We start from the raw sequence: 13,535 nt of genomic DNA, 5'->3' as shown, positions 1-13,535 counted from the left end.
TTGCTACAGTCTACATAAACAACAGCCACTTGTTGACACAATGCTAGCTTTCTTCCAGTTCCTAAGAAGTATCTGAAGACTTACTAAAATCAGTATTAAAAATGCAAAGGCCTCCTCTGGCAGCTTTAAAAAAAACCAACAAAACCATGTTTGGATGCAAGTAATCCCTATATGCTTATTTTAAAGTATGCGTTATAACGGCTGACATCTAATATCTTCATTAGTTACTGTTGGAGTGGAAAATATTTGGGCATGACCTTACTGTAGTATCACCTAATATGCTTTCCCAAAATGAAAATAACAATCTGCAAGATTATTGACAGCATATCTTTGCATTCCTAGAAATAGACAAAAACCATTAACAGAAATTCTTTTATTCCTGATATAGTTAAAACTTCTAAAATTGTCTTTGTCTTCCAGATATGGTTTTCTCCTTATGTCTTTTTACTTTCTTTATAGTCTTTCTTCACTGTCTAACCTCCCAGTTAAATCCATTCCTGTTAGTTTCCCCTTTCCGCATATTTGATCCCATTGTATTTGTCCCCCCTTATATTTTCAGTCCTGTGTGACTGTTTGTATTTTGGTTTTCCAGGACCTAGTATGCTATCAAAATAATGTCAGTTACCACTAATACTCTCCTATCTAAATTTATAATTAATTGGCTCCTGATTGTTCCCTAATTTTAAGATGTTATGAGGATGCTTTAATACTGGCGGAATGATGTCTCCAGTATTTTGCTCATATTGAAATGTCCATAAAAGTACAGCTTGCTTTCTCCTCCTTAAGCAGTCTAAAGAAGAGAAATAGATAGGCTATTCTTTTAACCTCCACTGACAGTAGAAGTTCTGTGGAAGGCAGCAATAGTCACTGTCATGGTTAGATGAAGACAGCTTATGCTGAAGACAAAGGTCTGTAACAGCCTTATGTGACGATTTATCTGGTCTGCTTCTACTGCCTCCGCCTCTCTCAGGTCTCACAGAAGCAGCAGGCTGGACGTGCCCGCAGTAGCGGCCAGCTTTTATCTGCTGTTTATTGGAGGTGGTTGAAGTTCTCTTTCCAGTCACATGATAGGCATGTAGGTAGTCTGAAGATTAGTGAGGTACTGAGACACTAGCAACTGAAGATGAGGAACAGAAATGCTGTCATCTGAACAGTTCACTCAGGCTCCTGCCTGTCTTTACCTAGATTTTCAACTGAGCTGATGGAAGCCTTCTACTCCCAGTCACCATCTTTCTGAATTGCTCTTCTGGTATAGTAGATTATGGGCAATGAATATGTGCCGGTGCTATATAGTCGTGGTGCAGTGCAATTCATCCCAAAAATCTGCTGTTTCAGAGAAGCACTCAGAAATAACACTGGACATGCATTGGTTTTCTGTGTTTGCAGTACCTCTGATCATGTGACAGAAAAAAATAACATCATGTAGCTGGGGGCACTGGGGGAAGAAGTATGTGATCATGACATTTAGGCACTACGCAATCAGAGCAGCCATCCACAAGCATTCATTGTCACTTGCTACAGAGCTGTTGGCAGCACAGAGATAGTTATTATTACTTTATATACAAAATGCTGCTCCCTCTTCTTTTGCCTAATGTTCTCCATTGTCGAAAAAACAACAACCCATTAACTCTAACCTTCCCAGGTTTCAGTAACATCAACTGATTAAATTCAGTTCCTTTCATTATTCTGACTCCTGGAATTAATACTGGCAATTAAATATATATGCCGAGAAACCTGGCATTAGTAGGATAAACTGCATGAATAAGGAGTACTCACACACGTAAGGACAGGGTCATGATATCAATGTGTAAATTTTTTAGGGCAACGCCCATGCGTTTTAGCTTCATGATACCCAATTGTGACAAAACAGAAACACTGTATTGTAATTAATAGGAATTATTTAGCAGTCTGATACTTGGACCAGCGCTCTTGGTAAGCAAACAGCAAAGAAATCGAATTAAATAAATGATAAAAGACAGTATCTATATCTCTGACCCAGAAAAAGAAAAATACAAATTAGTGGTTACCAAGGCCAAGGAAGGTAATGAATGTAATTAACTGCATCGTTAATTGCATGGTAATAATCTACAAGCAATAGCAACATAGCAGTCTTCAAGATAAATTCAGGATTTGCAATTTCTGGACATGCACAATTACTAGTGTGAGTTAGCTCAAATAGTTACAGTGTACATGTACCAAATTCAAGGGACAGTCTCCCAAGTTTTAAAGTGCTGTTTTGCAGATTGAACAATCTTCACTTATTCTGCTTTATCATTAGATCAGGTATACTGTTTATCTTCAGTGACTCACTCCCTGAAATCACCATGACTGACTTAATTTATTGATTCCAAGGAAAGGTTCATGTGAGAAGTCACATAGACTAGCATCATTACCCTTTAGCCTATTTTCTGTAAACCTGTTTGTGAAGCTTGTCTGCAAAATGATTTTTTTTCTTGAAAATTATCAATACATCCTTACTTTTCAGGTTTGTTTGCAAGGACCCTTTTTTCAAGTCACTGTTTTATCAGGTGTTAGATCACTCTTGAAATGTGGCCTCAGTCCATCTGGGCAAACAGACTTATCAGCACGCATTAAGTTTCACCAACTCTGAGGGAAAAATATGAGGGAAAATATTTCACCAACTATGAGGGAAAAATAAAACAATCAGATAAATATATACTTCAGAAGTAGCTATGAATTTCTTACACACTGAGACTTTCCTACAGCAGGCATATGTAAGAGGTGCCAATTATCAAGTCATCTTCAATTCTGAAGTAGCTGGAAACAAAGATGTTGAGTTGGATCCACCCATCCCAAGATTGCTTTTAGAATGATAGAAAATGACAGTCACCGCTTTACATGGTACTAAGTATCACTTGTGATTAATTCTACAGGAATTTTTCCTATCCAGGGTGAAACAAAGCTTTTGAGACACAATTTCAACTCAGCTCATGAAGGTGGAAGCCTCGTGAGATGAACTGATTTTAAGAGAACCATTGGTATCACAGCACTGCCCTACCCCTCATTTAGCACTTAAGTCAGATTTCTGATTCAACTCCAAGTATAACTAGAGTTTTTCAATGTATATTAAAACTCTAAATGAAAATAAATTTATCAGGACGGGGCTGTCTCCACACCTGTGATTTCGAAGGCATCTATGCAAATATTCTTATTCTAAGGCAAATAATGTGGTAAATAAATGTTAAGTTTGATGTGGCACTGTCAAGAGACAAAACATTAGTCTGCTTAAAAAACTGAGGAAAGATACCACGAAGACAGTTTGGCATTTAAAATGCAAAATAGGCAGGATTTATTTGCTTAAGAGAGAAATCTAGAAAGTCTCTACAACCTCAAGACCCATTAAGTTATGAAGCTTTATGCAACTTCAAAATCTGTATCGGTGCATTATGTACATTTTGGTCCTGAAATTTCCTGGTCTCACTGTAGGCATCAAAGCGAAGGACAAAGGCAGATCAGGACAGAGTTCTGAATGAGTCTCAGAAATTCATAGCTAATGTGGCAGAAACATATTAATTGGTATTCATGGAAAATTTAAAACTGGAACAAAATCCTACTAAGGCTATTTTTCTTTTATTTAGCAGAAAATTTCCCCAATCTGTTAAAGCTCTTAGCATGTTTCCGGATTGTAAAGAAGAGTTCTTTTTCATACTTGTGTTTGATTTTCAGTTTTTAGGAATGTTTTAATTTCTCCCAAATATGTATTTGTCTTTTTTTTCTTTTTTTTTTTGGGCGGGTGGGGTGGGAAAGTCCCAAAAATGCCAAGACCATTAAGAAAAACATCAATCTTCAAAAAAATATTTTTCACTGAAACAGTATTTGGATCCAACTGTTTTTTTTTTTTGGACACACATTTGTGAATACTGAAACTCAAACAAACTAGTACATAGTTTGACCTTCAGTCTAACTATTTTGTGAGAATTCACAGCAGCTCTTTTATGATGTACGTTGACACTGCAACTGAAGGTGTGACTGCAGTGCAGAATGGTTTAAGCAAGCACCAAATACATTATTTGAAGACTGCAGATGTCAGAGCAGGATAGCAACTGAAGTATATGCCTAAGGTCCCCAATGTGATTGCACAATCCATGGTGAAGTCTGTGCAATCGCTTCTTTCCTGCTGTTTACCCGTGGTAGCCAGTTCAAAGCTACTGTGTTTATAGACTTGCTTATATTCAATACATAATTATATTCTGATTTTTATTGTGCTGGATATGTACTCCCAGTGGTACATAGTTCTTGAGTAATTTTATATTTTGTCAATTACTTATATTTTTGCCTTTTAAGGCTTGACTATTCTTGCTACAAGAAATTCCTGGTAAGACCTTTTAGAGGTATTGCACGTTGTGTAATTCTGGGGGGGGGGGGGGGGGGGGGAAGGGGGGAGTGATAAGAATTATTCAAAGCAAACACTTTAGGGCTCAGATCAACAGATAATGCTCAATTTCAGACCACACTGACCTGTTCAGCTGAAAGATCGCCCTGACACAGAACACATGACAGAAAACAAATCACTTCCATGAACCACTATGACCATTTGAATGAATGTGACCCTCAAGCTCCTCCTACCTTTTCTAGTCCCCTGCATTATCCCATGTAACGAAGAAAATTGCACTAACAACCTGTCAGCTATGCTCCAAATCGATTTTGTTTGGACAAAACGGAAGTTGCTTGCTTTCTTCTAACAGGGATGTGCCCTCTGCAGAAGCAGAGAAGACTGAGTAATTCCTACTTTTAATAATCCTTCTTTTATATTAGGGAAGTGACAATGTTGTTTTTCCAATGAAATATCTAGAAAAGTCACTGTGTACCCTTTTCAGTGGGAATGAGGTCAGGTTGTTAGAAATCCACACATAGAGGCTACATCTGTGCCCCAGGTGTGCCAAACAGGACCTGGGATTATTCTCTGCCCCTTCACTCAACCGGTATAATCCAGTTGTACCCTCATCATTAAGCTTCCTTACTCTACAAAACAAGGTGACTGCAACCAAACCTTCTACTGTAAAATAGTCCCTGACCCAAGTTGAGCCTATAATCATGCCCAGGAAGTTTTTGAAAGAGTGTTTGTTGGCTCATGACAAAACCATGCCAAGGAATACTCTATACATAAGAATTGTCTCCCTTTTGCTCAAATCTTACATAAAACAGTCAGACCGGCCACTAAAAAAAAAAAAAAAAACCTAGACTTTTCCAAACTCAATGGTAAATCTGCCACTGACTTCCATAAGGGTAAATTTTCCTCTTTATTTTGAAAATAACATATGTGCAAATTTCATAAAATATTATCTAAATTTAGCCCTGAGATAACTTCTTGATATTAAAACATGGTAGAGGTAATGAAGTACTCCTTCTGTTTGTTTGTGTCTTGTTTTTAATTGACAAAGTTCTATCCACAGATTACAGAGCTTGATGCCTGAATTAACAGGTAACATTTTATGAAGATTGTCAGGGGTCAATTGTGGCTTACATATTGCAAATCTACTAAGAATTTAACAACTTGCTTCACAAATACTAACATTTGATTAAACTCAAACTAGAAAAAGAGCATTAGAGCTTAACTTAATTTTTATTTTTAACTTAGTTAAATCATTTATTCACTTTTTAACCTACAAGAACTGTCTGAAGCATAAACTTCAGTTTCACAGTAGCATTCTTTGGGAAATAAGATATTCAGGAAAGATTCAGGATTATTGTACTTACATATGAATAAGATTCTCATTAAATATAAAATATTTGTAATTTGTGGTCTTAAATAAAGTTTCTATATGAATATTGTAATGTTACATTCATCCTCAAAAATGGAAAATGTCACAGCAGTTATCAACGATAATTTGAAGGAGTTAGACCTGAAAATCTCCACTTGTAATAAACACAGTCCTGCGTTTCCTACACAGATTAAGTATCATTAAGTTGTGTGCTAATTTAGAAATACATTGACGAAGAGAACAATATAATGTAGCTTCTATTAACTGAGAGCTCTTAATAAAGTTGATAATATATTGCAATCAAACACAGGAAAGGACAACTTCCTTCTCACAAACCTCACCTAAAACCCAGACAAAATAGGTATACTAAAATTATAAATACTATCATATTTTCTCTCTGATGGAGGTATGTTTTGTAACGGTGTTATAAAAGTGTGAGTCTCCTTTAATTGATAAGTAATTGCAATTATACATTTAATTTGACATTCTTTATTTGCTATGTTTTAAACAAAAAAGAATTTCATTGTTCCATACATGCAAATATCAAGTCAGGTAAAGATATTTTATTTCGTACCAAAAAACTTTGTATCTGAACATTTCAACAAGGACAGCAGAAGGGAAAAAAAAAAAAATCTTCAAATCAAATAAATTTAACACGAAGCCTGTAAACTAAGAACTGAATCATGTGATTGTGCCCCTGTACTTGGCACTGGTAAGGCCGCACCTCGAATATTGTGTTCAGTTTTGGGCCTCTCACTACAAGAAGGACGTCGAGGTGCTGGAGCGTGTCCAGAGAAGGGCAACGAGGCTGGTGAGGGGTCTGGAGAACAAGTCTTATGAGGAGCGGCTGAGGAAACTGAGGTTGTTTAGCCTGCAGAAAAGGAGGCTGAGGGAAGACCTCATCGCTCTCTGCAACTACCTGAAAGGAGGTTGTAGCGAGGTGGGTGTCGGTCTCTTCTCCCAAGTAACTAGCGATAGGACGAGAGGAAATGGCCTCACGTTGTGCCAGGGGAGGTTTAGATTGGACGTGAGGAAAAATTTCTTTCCTGAAAGAGTGGTTAAACATTGGACCAGGTTGCCCAGGGAAGTGGTTGAGTCCCCATCCCTGAAGGTATTTAAAGGACGAGTAGATGAGGCACTTAGGGACATGGTTTAGTGGGTGGTGGTGTTGGGTCGATGGTTGGACTGGATGATCTTAGAGGTCTTTTCCAACCTCAATGATTCTATGTGTAAGAAAGACAGCTGGTAAAAGCAACAGACTAGATTTGATGGATCAGGAGATCCCTTTCTATGATATGCCCCTATTTTCAAAAGCATTCAGGTTTTACACCAATCATCAGTACTGTATTTTCTTCATACAAGAAGAAAGAAAAAATCTCTATAGAGTATAAATGTAATTTGTATGTGAGGTTTCTTTTATTGACCTAATATTTACCTCTGTATGTTGTAGATACAGCAGTAGCAATCTTAGCAGGTCATCATCATTTATTACTCAAGAGCATACTGGTTATCTTAAAGGCTGGTCTCACCACATTAAGTATTTCAAGGTAAGGTCATGCATTACATAAAACATGACTACAAGCACTTTGGTGATATATGTGTTCAGCAGCATGTGGGAATTAGAAAGTTAATTTCATTTTGTGCACACATGGGTTGTACATGATCTGTACATAACTGCCCCTTGGAAATGCGCTCATTTTGAAGATGACTGGTTGTCTCGGTATTTGGAATCTATTCTTAACATACAAGTGAAACACTTTGTTAACAACATCCAGTAATGCCTTATGACTTCTTAGTTTAGAACATTATCTGGTACCGTATAAAGAAATGTATATAGAAAAAAAAGCATTGTTGTAAGAATTTATATGGAAATCCATAGGGTAATATTTGGAACCATATTTATTCAGCCTTTTTAGCCACTGGTTTAGATGTTGCTGTTTTGAAACCAAGGTACGATGCACTGGTAAACCTCACAGCACATCTGTGTAGAGTGTAAGGGGACTAGGTTTTTCATTAAGGCAGTTGAGCTGGTACCAAAAACCTACTATGTACAAGGCCTGAATGTGTTTTACATGGCTTAGACTGCAAGTAAAAGTAAAGTATATGAAGCAGAAATCTCCACCTGCCCAGAAATACCACTTTACATGACAGAGAAGGGAAAACTTAAGAGTAGATTGAATGCTGGGAAAAAGAGCTTAGCACAAAGTCTGGATCGGGAGGTGCGACTTACATAATTTCCTGAATGTGGCCAAGCTGTGGGTCAAGTGGGAGTGAATTTCAAATGAAAAATCATGCTACTGAGTACGTTCTATCTTTCAATTGTGGTACCGTCATCTTTGGAGTCTTAATCCTACCATCAAATTCACAGATGAAAAATTCAAAGAAACGCTGACAGGCACATGGATGCACTTGTGCAAGTCTGACTGTGCAAGCAGATCCTTAAAGTGAAAACTACCTATTTATCATTTTTGCTTTAGGGGACTTGAGGATCAAAACCAATCTGCAGCACAAACAATGAAAAGCCAAATAGATACTGAAAATCCTCCCGTTTTTCACTTTCCACACAGTATTAGTAACACACGTAATACTTTTCTTGTTGCTTAAATATATGGAGGGAAATCCTTGCCCCAGCAAATTCAATGAGAGTTTTGCCATTGACTTCGATAAGGACAAAATTTTCTCCCAGTGCTGGTGTGATTTTTAGCCTGTCTTTGCCCCTTTAATACATGCGATGACAAAATCCTGTACTTCAATTCCAAGGATGGAGATCAGCACCCTGCAGCAATTAAAATTGCTGTAGTATATCATACTTTTCCAGTATATTGTCTGAAAGACCATAGCACAGAAATATTTTTGCGTTATGCTGTATAAATAGCTAAAATTTACCAGAAAAAGTAGTTTTAAGATATTTTAACTTAAAATCTATTTCTAAACTCATCTCTCAATGGATGAAATTATGTACACAGATATCTCAGTACACCACAAACTTCCTCTACCTATCTTAAGGTAGGATTTGGTCATTCATTAAAAACAGAACTGGTACTAAAGGCCACATGCATACATATGAACATCCGAGAGTGCTAGTATGAAAGAACAGGTTGTGCTGAAAGTATGAAAAGCAAGCATATGTTGTAATGAACATTGCTATTGTTTGCACTGTGATTTCAAATTTCATACAAATGGCCAATGACAAATGCCAGAAAAGAGTTTTAAAGAATTAATTCTGTTTGTAAACAGAGACAAGATGTAAAATATTTAACAAAATGGATATAATAATTAACACTGAAGTCTAACATTGTAAGGCTTTTAAGAAAAAACAAACAAATACGGGACTAGCTTAAACCACGGATATCAGCTTCAAAAAGATGCTGAGCACTGCTACAGTGGGAAATAGAGATGTTCAGCATTCCTAAATAAAAAGGCCTTTTACAGATTATAAACCTGAACTATGAGATGGAAAAATTTAAGCAACCAAAGTATTTTTCTTTTCCAACATATGTTTTTATGTTTAAATGAAAATTGTGCACAGAGATTCCAGGTAAGACTACATTCCTTAAACATTATGCTTCCAGTGGACACATGCATAGACAGTGTCTGAGCAAAAAAAAATTCTCTTTTGTTGAGAGTGTGAGAAGTTTGATTTTTACTTGAAAGTGTAAAATTCAGAAACAGGTTTGCTAAGATTTTAAGTGACTATGAATTAAGACCACACAAGTGCCGTCAGATCTGCATAATCCAAAATGTGTACCTCTGCAGACACCCACAGTGTTCATTAAACTCTGCAAGAGGCTGCGGCTCTTTCTTCACTTACAGCTTGTAGGGTTGGGGCCAGAACTTAGTTAATCGATATGGACCATAGAAATGAATAATGTTAAAAACCTATTAGATCATTCAGTTTGTCTCTTCAGAGACAACTAGATGATTTAACAGGTCTTTTTCCACCTCTTGGTTCCTGTGATTTCATGACTCACAATTCAATTACCTCACCAACCATCACTACATGCAATAGTTCGTTCCACCACTCATCAGAAATATTATTCAATATTTCTAACGACAGAATTGCCACTGCATATACAACTTCCTTTTCCCCCTCAGAATAAAAAAGAAAAAACAAAAAACTTTTTGAACTATAGATCTTTAGAAATACAGTATTTGCTATGTGAAATGGAACTATTTGAATCTACAGAATTGAAATTATTAAAGTTCTATTCTGAAGATGGTCACTCCTTTTCCTGTATTGTCATTCAATCTCTCCATTAGCCCTACTCTTCCACTGCCATGCTGAAAAACTGGGAATTTACCCACAGAGTGCCTAAGTCTAGCTTCCCTCTGGGTGCTTTTATATTAGTTTTAGTTTACAACAGGAGGTGAATCTCCCTACCATTCCCACTTACCCTGCTTTGATCAGCACTGCAGACCTATTCCACAGTGCACAAATTCTTTGGAATGAAACTAACTCAAAAAATGCTTTTCAAATGCTAGCGGACAACCAGTCCATGTGACTACACTAGAGCTAGTCTTAAATAATCCTCCCTCACTTAAAACCTGTTGACTTGGATATTGGGTCACCAGCACCAATCATTTAACTTCACATACCTACTCTGATTGTGCCACAGGAATTGCTAAGTTAGATGGAGCCTGACGTTCTCTCATCCCACACAGCAGAAATGGGTACCTAGGGTAAAAATGCAGTGCACAGCTCTACATTATGGGCGTAATTGATGTGTAAGACGACATAGTGGCATGACCTTACCACACAGCACCATACAAATTGTACAGCAGAGAAACTCAACCTCACCACTAATACTGGGTCTGCATCTGCACAGCTGTACTGGTATGGTGTAGTCCGTATGGCAACACTCATCTATTTTGGGAGGCCCCTATTAACAGAAATTCTACCTCCTGCTTTGTCCCACTGTTTAACAAGTCTCAATTTGTTCTTTCACCTGTAAAATAGGCCTATCTTCTGATGTAATGGGCATATCTTCTCTCTGCTCTGACACTTAGCACCACTGAAATGTGCAATGTGTATTTTAGGAAGCAACAATAACTACTGTCTACTGCTGAAAGCATTTCATAAAAGCTGTTTCTACCCTCTGCTTTTTTATATGTAAGCTACCGAGTTAATGACTAATTTCATATAAGTGATGATATTAACATAACTTAAAAAAAAAAATATAGTGGTGGTAAGATTTCCATGTGATCTAGTAAAATATTTGAAATGAAATTTTAACCACGTATTGAGTAAATAGGTACTGTAAATAGATTGAAAATATTTCAAGAGTTAGTTCAGGTTACCTGAAAACACTTAAAGTGGTTTCAGACGGTGTGATTAATGTGATGACCCTTCTAGTGAAATTCTACTGCACATGCACCCTCATACTTCATTACAGGTCAGACTGCACTAATCGCTCCTGTGCGCCTTCCTTCTACTGAAGTAACACAGGCGTATTTCCAAGCATCCAGCTGAACTTGCGGTTGTTCCTGCCACCTAGTGGCTATCGCTCAAGTTAACAGAAACACAAACCAAGAACACATTGAGGACACACTTTCAAAGACAAAACAGGAAAAAATGCACAAACTTTTGTTTTGAGATTATTATTTTGAGTCCCGTTGTTTTTCAAATTTGTTGACTACTACAAAAAACAGCAAACCTTTTGGACTGACTTCAAAGAAAAAAAAGTGTTATACAGATCTTGTAGTGTGAAAGGTTCTGAAGAGACACCGATTTTTTCAGGAAAAGCTAATAGAACTGTGTGATTATTTTTATATTCCCTACTTCTAATGTAAATGTCATCATTTAAACAATAAATCTGGGCTTACCTAAGCTGGAAAAAATGATCCATTTATTGTGAGATTTATCTTAGGTGGAGGTGCTTTCACTCTTCATTTTTAGAATGTTGAAATGGCCTGTATTTCTGCTGTTGCCACTCACTCGTACTTCTGTGTTGCATACATCTTCCCTTTCAAAGCTATTTATTTAAAAGACAAGCACAAATGCTATTACAAGGAATGCTGCAGTGCCTTTTAGAAAAGCAACTTGATTACATGCAATAAAAAATGTTTCTGGCAATCAAAAACCACTGATGTATTTTCAGGTTTGCACAAGACACAAGCTGGAGAGAGATGGAACTAAGCCACGGAATATAAGTTCCTCTGCCCATACCGTTCAGCATGTCATGATCTAATCAAATCCCATAGAAGACAATTTCAAAGTACTTTGTTATGACAGACTATCCTTTCTAAAAATGAAAAAGTGTAACGTTTATCTATTTTAGTAACAGTTTTATGATATTAATATTCAGAAACAATCTTAGCAATACTAAGGACAGACCCCAGAACAGCCATGGGGATTAAAAGCAGGATATGCATTGTTTAATTCTCCTTCTTGTGGAATCAAAGCAGTTATGATCTCTACATAATTCTTCGTGAAAGTCACGTGCTTCAGAATGGGACTCACTCCAGCCAGCATACAGCGCTTAGAACTAGCATCGTGAGCATTCAGCTATTTAGTCACCCAGGAAGGAAACATTAAGGAGAAGATTAAGTCTTAAACCCTTCTTTGTTCCTCCATTGAAGATATACTCCCATTTTCTTGTAATCTGTACCTCTTGCCTTCCTTGGAGGTAGGTGGTTACCCAATTCCCCCCCCCCCCCCCCCCCCCCCAAGGAATTCAGTAAGGCTCACTTTTATTTTAAAACTCAAACAGAAGAGAAGATGCCGGTAATTCCTCTCCTCTTTTTGTATGGTATTCTACTGATTGCAACGTTTCTCTGTTTTTTTTCCACTGCTCAAATCAAAGCAAATACATATTTGCCACCTGCCAAGAATACTTTAAGAATGTTGCAGACTACTGTTGGTGTTTAGACTGGGAGATGAATGTCCATGTTATCCAAAAGCCATCCTTTTCTTTCAGTATCCTCCCTAGTTTTTACAACAAAGGATAGCTTTGTCTTATGTTCCCTCCCCTCAGAATCATTTTTTGTAAGTGTTGGAAGTTAGCTATAACTGTGATTAGTTATTCATTATCTGATTTCAACACAGGTGCTCACTCACACAGTGCTATGTTCTACTTCCTGGCAGACAGCTGGCAGTAGAGCTTCATTTACAATATTCTGTTAAACTGTAGTAGAAGAATACTTCTACTTTCTTTATACTACACTTGAATCTGTAAGGAAAACAAGCATCCATTCCTTCACAAGAAATCTCACATGGAAGCATACTGAAAGTAGACAAACTCAGAAACAGACCACCGTCTCTTACAGAATAAAAATGGGTATAAACAGCCACTTCATCCCATGACCACAGAAGGCTTTTTTAGTGAAGAGTTTTAGGTTTTCATTAACTATTTTTAAGGCATATACAAGAGGCATAGCAAAATTTTCCTGATGAGAAAACATTCCTGAGTGGACATACAGAGACATATTTCAGAACACATGAAGTACCACCTTGTTCAGTAGTTTGATATAGACAAAAAAACAACTTGAGCCTCACTTTAGGAGTTTTGTCTTAGTCAAGATTTGTCAAGAGAGTAAAGCCTCACACATCAAAATTCTTTTTTCATTGTATTTTTTTTCTGTCAACGTGTCATGGTTTCATGTCATGCATTCAGTCAGCAACTGAGCACCACACAGCCGCTCGCTTACTCCCCACGCCGCCTCCCCCCCCCGCCCCCCGTGGGATGGGAAGAGAATTGGAAGAGTAGAAGTGAGAAAAACTCGTGGGTTGAGATAAAAACAGTTTAATAATTGAAATAAAATAATGATAACAACAATAATAATAATATAATAATGATAATAATAATACACAAA

Source organism: Aptenodytes patagonicus, chromosome 3 (genome assembly GCF_965638725.1).
Source record: "Aptenodytes patagonicus chromosome 3, bAptPat1.pri.cur, whole genome shotgun sequence".
Taxonomy (NCBI): domain Eukaryota; kingdom Metazoa; phylum Chordata; class Aves; order Sphenisciformes; family Spheniscidae; genus Aptenodytes; species Aptenodytes patagonicus.
This window is presented reverse-complemented; position numbering follows the sequence as displayed.